We start from the raw sequence: 12,395 nt of genomic DNA, 5'->3' as shown, positions 1-12,395 counted from the left end.
CTGTTAGCACTGTGCCATGTTTAAGTGTAGGTGTTCTCTCTAGAATGTGACATACAAATGCGTCTCTCAACTGACAAACCTCATCAGATATCTCTGACCTGTCACCTGAACAAGTAGAATACGCATATAATCCTAGAAAAAAACTGTCCTTCATTGCAATTTTATTATTTTTATTTATTTTTCTTCACGACCGCTCGTTAATTGCTTTATTACGTTTTTTATTATGTTCAACGAATTACTTTAGAAATCTGATTGTGCATAGCTTAAAAAACAGAAGTCTGCATACGATATTTCACACGCCTATATAGTAGGTCAAGGTCTACCCACCTCACCAACTCGAAACCCGACCGGATGAACTCCGTTGATATTTTCTTTCTGAAATAATGACTCAAAATTATACCGCCCACAGCCTGGGAACCAAAAGTCTGCACAACATAATATTTTACATGCTCATATAGCAAATCAAGGTCTACCACGATACCAAGTTTGATCCAAATCGGGTGAATTCCATTGATTTTTCTTTTTCTTTTATGTTTCAGAACGTTTTCCTTTATGTCCTTAGGTAAATTGTCTGCCACATAACAATATTTTAAAACAATATCAGATCATTACAATGATACATAATTGGCATTTTTGCATTATTATCACACTATCGAACAACAAAGCAACAGTAATGTTAGTTCAGCTTGTTCACTTCCACACAGCTATTATTCAAAACTGCCACTGCAAGCGTTAATTGGTATTGTCACACATGCAGAAAACTTTAAATTTTCTTTATCGGTTAAATAAGAAGAGAAATGGAAAATTAATTACTGTGTTACATCACACAACGGACCACTAAACAATGCAGTCATTTGAAAGATTGCGAAGACTTTATTTCAAAGTACTTTCCACATACTAGATCGTTGCGCGTAGGAAGTTCAAAGTTTGAAATTTTCCTTTCTTTTACCCATAAATTTAGAAGTGAAAGGGACTCCACAAAAATAATCTTTCAAGCAACATTTTTCTCGGTTATATGTCATGTCTGGTGCAATCCTTTTATTTACTAAAAAACAAAACAAAACAAAAAAAAAAAAAAAAAAACTACGCCCCAAGTCTGTTATTTGTTCCACAGATGGAAGTGCCTCATCACGAAGCCAGAAAATGGTCCTCCCTGCACTAAACAGGACATATTTTGTCAATATAGGGCTGCCTCGGTTTGAGAAACAAAATATGGAATTGTTGAAAGCCTGCTTATAAAATACAAAGCGATCGAAAAGACTCCGAATCAGAACTTCATAATTATTTATTTTTTAGCACGATGTGCCATAATTCAGTAATATTGGTCGGAAATGGTGTAGCAGGATCTTGACTGCAGATCTACATAGTATGGCACTGGGCACATTAGATGGTTGCTAGTAATTGTGGTAAAGACAAAAAGTACGTGTGGTATTATGGCCGTAGCGATGTATTTCGGAACAAAATTGTACAGTGTAGCGAACGATCTATTCCAGAATCGTTTCGATAGGGAAGTAGGTAAATCACCTATTCATCGGTTAATCAAGAGATTTTGTGAGCTCGGCAGTATGCAGGATAACCCTCGGAGTGAGAGGCTGACCGTTTTCGCGAACGATGTTTTGAACGATGTTGCCGCACGATTACAAAAATCATCACGGGAAAGATTTCGACGGCTATTGCAGTATCTAGGACTATCATTTAGTTCAGTTCGACATTTAAAATTACGTTCACATCACGTGAAAGTCATAGAGAAACTGTGCCTAAATGCCAAAGACAATCAAATGAAGTACTTGTTGGTGGTTCCAGCAATATAAATGCAACAATGTTTCAGTAGTTGATACGATATTCTTCATGGACGAGGCCTGGTTCCATTTGGCGGATTTGGTTATTCACAGAACACTAGGTATTGGTCCACTGAAAATCCATATCTCTTACACGAGATTCCGTTAAACTCGCGGAAAATTGGTGTGTGATATGCTGTGTCCCGTTCGCGAACCATTTTTTTTTTTTTTTTTTTTTCGAAAACATAGTGAACTCTGTTGATATCAGGACACTATTCAGCATTTGCAGCGCTTTTGGAAGTTGGGGAATGAGATGTATGGCTGCAACAAGACGTGGCAACGTCTCACACACCAATATGAAACAACGGTATTTTTACATGATTTTTTTAAAGACTCTTTGACTTCGGAAGGAATGTGACCGGCAAGGTCACCAGACTTTCTCTGTTGAATTATTTAAAAAGAAAAATCTACAAAAATAACCTCAAGGATTTTGATACACTGAAAGATATCTCTCACTGTGGAACAGTACTGATGTGCCTAATCTGAGTGGCAAGGCACGAATGCCGTGTGCAATTGTGCAACCTACAATGTGAACCCTTTCAGCAACTGCTGTAATATGTCAACATCTACCCAGAGGTCTACTCAGACCGACAATATCAAATGCACACCGATAAGTAGCACTGTTTTACTTGTAGAATTTCTTAAAGTTCAGGATCGGGAAATATTCGATCGCTTTGTATAAATGAAAGTGTCCCACAAACAGAAGAGAAAAAGCCGTCTTCTGTTTGAAACAACCTCTTCAATTGTTAAAGAATTCCCTGTGCATCACGTACCACGCATAAGCCAAGTAAAAAGAGAAGTCCCTCCTTCAGCAAATCTACGAAGATTCATTATACGACGTGTGATCAAAAAAATACGGTGAATAGTTTTATTAGAAACAAAATAATAAGCTTATATGGAATTTGATTAAATCTCCTTTATAGTTCTGTCCTTGGCTAGCAATGCACTTATGCCGACGTTGAATCCATGACTGGAAGCATTTATGGAAGGCTTCTTTTGGAAGGGCGTTCAGCTGCTCTGTTGTGGCCGTCCCAATGCCAGGAATGGTGTCAAAACGTTTTCTTTTAAGCACGGTTTTTATGTTCAGTAAGAGCCAGAAGTCGCATGATGCTATATCTGGAGAGCACAGCTCATATGGACAGACAGGAATCTTTTTCGGCCAAAAACTCGCGGATCAAAAGCAAAGTGTAGCACGGCGCGTTTTAGTGGTGGAGAAGGAAGCCATTTGCCCTAATTGGCGGTTAAATGCTTTCCACGGACCCACACGAGATGTTTAGTTCTTCGGAAAGCTCTTGAACAATCATTCGCCTGTTTGAACAAATAATTTGTGCCACTTTTTGCATGTTTTCATCTGTTTTTGAGGTCAAAGGACGTCTCGATCGTTGCTCATTTTCAAACGACTCCTTGCCGCTTTTGAAGCGCTCATACGAATTGTAAAAGCCTTGAATGCCAGCGCTTAATCGTCATACACAGATTTTGACATTTCGTGAGTTTCTTTGGCACTTTTCTGCAGATTAGAATAAAACTTAATGATGGTGAGCGACAGATACTCTTAACATGTCCTCACTCTTCTGCTTCTGGAAGTCAACTAACATGTAACAACTCGTTCAAACTCGACACTAACTGCACCAAAATTTAGGTTACCGGGCATAATAGTTGAAATGAATACAACACCGATAGATGGCACTGTGCAACTACATTCACCTTACTTTTTGATCACACCTTGTATATTACCGATCTGCTACAGTAGCTCTGAGAGTTGATACCTTTATTTCTTCTTATGAAGCGTAGTATACTGATGTGGTATTATTGTCGACCATTTAGTTTGTGCATGTAATTGCTCTCAATTCTTCTTAGTGCTTCTTTCTAAGGTCTTCTGTAGAAGCATAATTTATCTGCAAAAAGAAAGTCATACTTAAAGAAAATTTCAAACTATGAAACATTCAACTGCATATTGTTGAAAGAAATGGAGGTTCTATTTATTTTATGTAGTCCTGTGTTTGTCAAATAACCCAAGACGGTTTTTAAGAGTACAGTCTAAGCAGACAAAGTCAAGCTTGTTTAATACTTTAAAGCTAGGAATTTTAGATGCTGCGCCTCACTTCTTTTTTGCTATTAAAATGCCCAAATTAGCTTATCTTGCAAAGGGAACATCAAATAAATACTTCTAATTCTGCTTTGGTTGCACCTTTTCTTGCATCTTATTCCTACAATAATTAAACAAGGCATATCTTGAACGTGTGCGGCATCATGTTACTTTCGCTTCAGTGCAGTCCTGTCAGGGGAGAGCTATTGAATAGAAAGTAATAGGAGGTGGTGACATCAAACTGATCAATCACAGCTGCCATCAATCGGTATTGTTAGTGCTTTTCTACATACAAATATTTACTTAATGACCAGAAACGACAAAAAAACATTGACATGTTAAATGTCATTTGTTCTAGCAGTTTTTTTTTCTGGACTTGTGACTTTAATAACATTGTGTTCTGCAACTTGTTTTAGACAGATGTTTTCAATGCTTGGGTGAATTTTGAGTCCTTATGTATGATGTAATTAATTTTGGTACAGTTCGTATGAATATTTAGATCTGAAATTTGCACTTTTTTCCCCATAAAATTTTGCACTTTTCTAAACCAGAATTTTGCACCTAAAATCCCTAGCTTTATTAATAACAATATTTTCAATATGACAGTATATTTAAGATTATCATAATTTAAATCACTATCTACATATACTGATATATTTTATATACTGTGTTCTAAAGATGTACGCTGTTCTAAAAACGGCGCCCACAAACAACAAAGCGCTATTCTTCAAGTCAAAATAAAGCGAAAATCCTATATAATGCCATACCCTGTAGGGCCTTCTTCAGCCGTTATAAGGAATCAGAAGTTTCATTATGTGGTAACGTCGCAGATTAACTTGGAACTATTAGCATTGCTCTACGAATCCATCAAACAGTTACGTCGATTGTTAGGATAAGTGGTGTTAGTGTCAATGTTATTGACTAACTTCCTTCTGGAAAGAATCGATGTAACTATTTGATAGATTGCTAGATTTTCTCTGTAGTTCTTTATCTGCGACCTTGCCACATAGTGCAATTCGCGTTTTCAGACGAGGATTCGAAAGGTATAAATTACATATATATTTCGCTATATTATGACTTGTAGAATAGTACTCTGTAGTTCATGGATGCCATTTTTTAGAATACCCGATATATATATATATATAAGGTGGCTCAAAAGTAAGTATACAGAACTGTACTGATCAGCTCATTGTATTCTATACCATTTCTTATTGTTATCCATGTTTCTCTATTATTTATTTTTAAAAGTGTTTTTACCTACATCTTAACCAAGGAAGAGCCGAAACAAGTAAACCCATAAACTAGAATGTTATACTTGATCAATGCAGGGGTGTATACTTACTTTTGGACCACCCTGTGTATATATATATATATATATATATATATATATATATATATATATATATATATATATATATATATATATATTATAGGGCGCAAAATTTTCGGTCGCCATGTCGCCATTGGCGACTAGAAATTTAGAGATGGCGACCAAAGTTCAGTAGGAACGGTTTCTGCTAAAACTTACAGGGCAGCGCAGTTTCTGTTTCACACGAAAATAATTGTCATTGAGTGAGAGAAAACACGAAATGTGAAGTCTTCACAACAGACATGGAAAGTGAAGTCTTTTACAACGTTGTAATTCGTCCCTCCTTTCCCATCCTCAATCGAATTTACTGACAATTTCCATCAATGGCCCTTCACTTAAGGACTTTGATTCGAAAACTTCAATCGACAACTGGTACTTCAGTGCACAGAGAGAGAGTTACACAAATGTAAAGTCTTAAGGTAAGATATTTTTAAACATATATATGAATTGTCCAATTCACAATTGGTTATCCTGAATCTTACTTTCTGGTTTTGATATTTTATGCCCTGTCAAACCAAAGGCCATGGGAATGTTGACCTCTCATAATTTGTACGTGAGAGATGCTGGTGGCCATCATTTTTGGATTGGCGAGTGGGTATGGCTTTGAAATTTTGCGCCCTTTATATATATAATACGTTCAGTAATGATTTGTACTCGTACTGCTATTCCAGTGTAACAAACAGTTGGACGTTGTGGTGATGTTTGTTCCGAATGTTCAATATTCTGCCGTAACATGGATTCGCCTAGCCGCAATACGAGAGCAGTAGGGGTTCGTAACGTGAAGTGTGGTACAAAAAACCATGGACAAGTATATATGTTATGCTATGGAGGGTGATGCACATGGTCAGAAGTTGCTCGTGTGCAAAATTTGAGTTCCGTGAGTGTTCCGCAGAACCGCTTTTCCTGCAGAAACAACAACGAATGACAATGTCCCAGGGATTGTTGCATGTGTATAATGAAGACCGTGAAATGATTTACTCGTGGTGAATTTGTATTCCTGTTGAGACACAACAAAAGAACACTACCATCAATGAATGGAGTGGAAACACGACGATAGACCACTTCCAAGAAAAAACAAGATGAAAGAGAACACGCGTGGGCTGATTCGAAAGCAACGAGGAACTGCAACTGGCTATCTAAAAGTGGATCAGCAGTATTCATAAAGATTTGCTACAGCCTTCCCAAAATTTCCTGGGACAGTTGGGAGAGAATTGCGTGCATTATTGATGTATGTATTCTGACAATTAAAGAATGTTCTCACACTTTACTCGCCGCAGTTCAAATCATTATTGAACGACTTAAGTATATATTGAAACACATGACAGGCCCCTCACCCTTCGTACTGCCTTGGGACAGTCAAGCTTATGCTAATATGTTGATAAGCTTGGGGGGCTTAACCTGTCTGTAAGAGTACAATAAAATGCTGGATGAAATATTAAATATGGGACATAGTATAGCATCCTTTGTTAGACTACAAGGGGATATCGGAAAATTCTAATTATCCCCCAGAAGTTAAGTTGTTTTCATGTAACTTGACCTGTGAATACAATATACCTTACATATACGAGTTAATGAAAATTATTCACGTTCGTCATTCACTTTGTTTACAGGTCGCGCTAGTTGTTAGTAATCTTCAAGATAAGAAGATCTCGTAGCGTAAATAAGCTTTTGCATGGTGGTGACTGTCCATCCTATGTCACTGTCGTGAGGTGGAAGAGTCATTTCCAAATTGGTCAAATGTCCTTTACAGATAAGCCAAAATATAGATGTCCATCAAACGCGGATGACGCCACAAGTGAGAAAAATCGAAGATCTGATCTTTAAAGACCAACGAATAACCATCCATAACACCATGCAGCAAAGTGGACTCAGTTACGGTACTGCATCTAAAATAATTCATGGCGAATTGCTATATCTAAGGTGCAGTACGTTGGGCTCCGCGTTTGCTGACTCTTCTCCAAAGACGGCGTGACATGTCTAGTTACTTGAATCTTTTGGAGCCAAATGAGGAGGATTTTTTGTCCGTCTGATAACTATGGACGAATGTTGGATCTATCTATATTAGGGATGGCCAAAATTTTCCGGAATTGTAATTTTTTCGAAATCTGAAATTTTTCCGATTTTACTTTCCGGATTCCGAAAAGCAAAAATTCCGGAATTGGTCATTCCTAATCTATATGATTTCGAGACAAAAGAGATGACCAATGAGCGCAAGCACTCCTCCTGACCTCCCCTCCCCCCAAAATAAAGAGGTGATTTTTTTTCTGTCATGGGGCCATCCTTACAGACTACCTTCAGAGAGGTGGTACCATCACTGGCACATACTACTGTTCATTTCTGAGAAAGTTACGAGATACTGTTAAGTAAAAAATCAAAGTATGATCACTAAAGGGTGCGTTTTCCTCACCCGCTCGTGCATCTCAAGCAGCGATTGTGGAAGCTGCTAGATATAGCTTTGGAATATTACTGCACCTACCCTATTACCCTGATCTGGCACGAAGTGGCTTGTTGTTCCCGCAGATGAAGAATCCATTGGCAACACAGATGACGGAGGCGGAGCAATAGTTTTCCATGTAATCTGCAGAGTTCTACACTGACGGTTTTCGACATGTCCAAAAACTATTGGGAGAAATGTGTAACTCTGTACGGAGACTATGTAGAGAAGTCTTCAGAAAGCACATAAAATTCAACATTGTCTCTATTACTTCATGATAATTAAACCTGTCCGACACCCCTCGTACATTAATTAACATTATTAGGAATGAAAGTGCTAGAAAAGATGAAAAGTTAATATGCTTGTTTTTGAAGAAATCAAGAAGAAATAAAACAGCTTAATATGCGTAATTATATCCTTTACGAAAAACTTATCAAGATAAATACTCTTACCAAATAGATAGTGAAATAATAACACAGTCTGTGATCCAAAAATTACATGATATCTGTGACCCAAAAAATACATAGGGCACTTCCTCTGATTTTAATACATTTTTGGATCCTGAATACGGGAAAAGTACGCAAAAAATACCAATACGTCAGTTTTTCTTGCAAATCTACGTTGTACACTCACGTCCAAAATGAATGTCGCATATCTATAACTGTCTTCTTGTAAGAATATAATTTGATAATGATTTTGCAGGGTACTTTTAATAGTGGTGCTATGTGTATAATGGAGAAATGTATATTTGTGGTAAATTTCATAGGGAAAGAATTATAAGTACGGAAATTATAATGAGTAAAACAAAATGTTGCTAAATGGAGAAGAAAGTCTTATTTTCGTTTTATTGTTCTTATTTACTGCTCTTTTGACATGAAATTTGCCACACATGTCTTTGCCGATTATACACATACTAACATTATAAGGAATACCGGGCGTATTCGTTATCAAATTATATTCCTACAATAACATATTTATAGACACGCGACAATAATTTTGGACATGAGTGTGCATCTCCGGCTTCTGTCATTGAATGAGCAACCTTGTGAGCTATTGTCTATTAGTAAATTCTTGTGAATTTTTGTAATCGACGGTGAATTCTACAATGTTCATAAGGAGTACAAAATACAGGAAAATGTAAGACAATGAGGGGGGATGAGGAAATATGAATAAAGAGGGGAAAGGGGAATTTGGACTACTGTTGGAGTCTTAAACGGGAAACTGGAAATACTGAAAACCGAATCCGAAACCGGTAGGGAACCAAAAGAATTACAAAAGATAAGAGAAAGGTGAGCAGAGTGACTACTAAACGTTTATCAATAACAAATGCATTATGCATCGCAAATATAATTCTGTTTTACACGTTAATGAGACAGTGAGACAAATCAGTGAGTTATACTCCCTTACTTTGCAAACAAACTGTTCGTGATGGGAAAAAACATGAAAATCATTTTCGGACTCAGCACACCCCGAAACATAATAATCAATGAAATAAACCATGCAATTGGCAAATAATAATAATAATAATAATAATAATAATAATAATAATAATAATATAATAAATAAAATAAAATAAAATAAAAAATAAAATAATAACCACGCAACAGTGTTACCTTAAAGCCAACACTAAAACCACATCACTTGGCGTGACAGTCCTTTGTGGGCATACGCCGCTCGAACGCCATCTGTTAGTGACCGACAGAACTACGTCCAGCCTACGGACTAGCACGTGATTAGCGCGCTGAATTGACCTGTCTTTAACAGGCGTGTCAGGAGCTTTCGAGACCTATTAGAACCAATATTGGTACAACCAAAATCCGAACAGGAAGCCTACGTCCTAGAGATGAATGGTACATTGACAAGCCACAGTGATCAATCTCTGCTAATGTATAATTCACACACTGTACAAAGTCATGATGGTCTACCAGCAGCGGAAGAAACTTTGTTGTATTATGTAATAATGAAATAAAGTTCAATATTTAAGTATAATAACTAGTAGATACTCTAGGATGAATATTCCTTTATATTCAATATTTATACTTATGAGATGAGCGACAAGAAAATAATTGATGAAATGAATATTGTGAAGGGAAACGGGAGAACCCCGATGGAAGTTATGTATACGATACTGTCCGCCATTACTTCATGTAATCTGCCATTAACCGGGAGACTGACTCGCAGCAGAAGTGAACGCGGTTCTATTAAGTTACTGTGTCCACAAATATTAAGTCCTACTTAGAATTCTGTGCTTGCAACAGGAATTAAAAACGGGAATGCGCGCAGTGCATTCAGTGCAACGGAACCCCAAAGACCGAATCAAGGATTATTTATTATTCAAAAGTAACTTTTCAGGAAATAAATAACATGTCCCTCTAAGACAGAAAAAAAAATCATATTGATCTATTGTAATATGATGGACAACATGAATGTCAAATAATACTTGAAGCACCTTAATGTTAAAATACTAAAATCGTAATATCATGTACTGGCGTCAAGTACCGGCTTCAATAGGTTAAAATTTTTAAAAAATAAATAAAAAAATACGTTCCGTTAGTCAGTCACTTTTTACTATTACTGAAGCGCTCTCTGATATCGGATATTTTCCATCATTCCATCATTGTTATGAATTTCCCCCTCCCCCAAGTTGCAAAGCTGAATTTGGATTTAAGGGACATCGGAAGTGTCACTGTTCATCTCAGCGGCACCGAAAGCTATGGATTCAACACTAATATCGGTCATTTTTGATCATTTTTATATATTTTCCCTTCCTCTGCTCCAAATTGTACTGTCAAAGTGAACTGATAAAAACCCCGCATGCCTGAACCTCATCTAAGGTCGGATGGTTTAAGAGCTATTAAGTCACAAATGTAGTCACTTTCATTTTTATTTATATAGATTTCGATGAACTGAGGAAAAAAGCAGTACTTGCAGAAGCCTCCAAAATCTGTATGTTTCTAATACTGCAACACAATTTGAATCTCCTACAGCTGATATGAATATGAATAGAAATCGAGTGGATCTAAAAGAACAATTCTCAGTTACAGTGCAGTTATATTGATAAAAAGAATCCTATAGAATCGGTAAAGAATTAGAAAATTATAATAAAGGCCCGCATTAATTCTCTCCTTCCATAAACTTTGAATATATATGTATATATAGTGAATATAAAGAACTCAAACTAGTCTCCGACTTGATCACCTTGTGACTTCTTTTTCCTGCTTGATAGGAGTAAAGTTATACGCAACGTGAAGCATTAGGATCCACAACATTACACCATGTACATCACCATCTTAACGTGCCCTCACGTGCTGATTAAGAATGCAAGAACGAATTTATGTAACAGTAAAACTAACATTTCTTCGTGGAAATACTACCCTCACGCCTACCACATTTTTATTTCGTTGACGCATGTAACAGGAAAAGTTGAGGGATGCCGACGGAAATAATTGTTCACAAATTACAGTCCTTTTACTAATTATTTTACTAACAACTACTAATTTACTTATTATCCCATAATGCCTTCTAGACTCAATTTCTGGGCGCTTCCCAACTCACAGCGTATAGACATTAGGGTGGAGCGAAAAATTTTTTTTTCGAAATTCGAATTTGGATAGGGGGCAAAAGTTGCATCATATCGTAGTACTTTACCATAGAAAATTTCAATTCTCTAAAATAATTTTTAGCCGGGGCGCAAGGGGCTTTAAATTTGAAATTTTGCAAATCAGTTTCCATTTACTATGTAACCATTTAGCAAATGTTCGCTGAAAGTAGACTTTAATTTATATTGTGGATAGAGGGCAAAAGATGCATCCTTTGTCAATAGATAACAACATGAATGTTTAATTCTCTAAAATTATTTTTAGCCGGGACGCAATGGTCCTGTAATTTGGGAATAATAAGACGAAAAGTGATCAACTTTAAGCATTTTGTGAGTCTGTCATAAAGAAGCTTTTTGCTATTTAATAAGACTTCTGATATCCTATAATGAACTTTAGGAAGTTTTGTTAATAGTACAATAGTTTGGTTGGTGGTGACAGTGACGTAACTAGGAGGGAACGGGGCTTGTGCCCCGGGCGTCGAATTGGGAGCCGCAAAACTGGGCATATGATTATTTTTACTATAAAGCAAGGAAAGGAGTTTTAGCAAACTAAATATCATTAAAAAAAATACCTCAGAAACTTAACAGGATAACAACGACTCACCAACCTTAGGATCATATCCATAGAGCTTATGTTAGCTTCAAAGCTATCTTATGAGGACATTGTAAAACCTTTGCATCCGAAAGAGGCCGTAAGGTTAAATTTTAGTTCCAGCTTTTTGTGTTTTCATTTAACTTACATCGATTTAAGAGATTTGTAAAATGTCCGAGTATAATACTCGAGACAGCAGCTTCATTGTTTTTCATAATTAAATATTCTATTCAAAAGCAAAAGATGTTGATTCATTCTACACATATCAACATCCCAACATAATTCCGAAAACATTGCGATTTGCAGTTATTTCGTTAAGACTGTAAGAATGTGTCAAGTATGCTACTCTCAGATAATTTGTCAATCAGTTACAAAGTAGTTTAGTGTTTTTTATCTTGTACTAAAAATTAAAATATGTACTACAATTTTGAAATCAAGTTTTATCACTTGAAGAAAGAATGGAATAAGAAAACTACTG

At 36.4% G+C, this 12,395-nt stretch overlaps 1 protein-coding gene across 2 annotated transcripts in view; it reads right to left on the bottom strand.

Annotated features, from left to right (window-relative positions):
• LOC145674300 (solute carrier family 53 member 1-like) overlaps positions 1-12,395 on the bottom strand; it is a 149,855-nt gene that overhangs the window by 122,741 nt on the left and 14,719 nt on the right. The window contains exon 2 of one of the 2 annotated variants that reach the window (XM_081744153.1): positions 3,605-3,733. The exons of the other annotated variant lie outside the window; for it this stretch is intronic. The gene's annotated coding sequence lies outside the window, so the exon portion shown is untranslated. The remainder of the gene's footprint in view (positions 1-3,604; positions 3,734-12,395) is intronic. 2 annotated transcript variants of the gene reach the window in all.

The sequence above is a fragment of the Thermobia domestica genome, chromosome 17 (assembly GCF_964235325.1).
Source record: "Thermobia domestica chromosome 17, izTheDome1.hap1.1, whole genome shotgun sequence".
NCBI classification, from domain to species: Eukaryota; Metazoa; Arthropoda; class Insecta; order Zygentoma; family Lepismatidae; genus Thermobia; species Thermobia domestica.
Note: the sequence above shows the minus strand (reverse complement) of the source record. Positions and strands in the feature narration are given on the sequence as shown.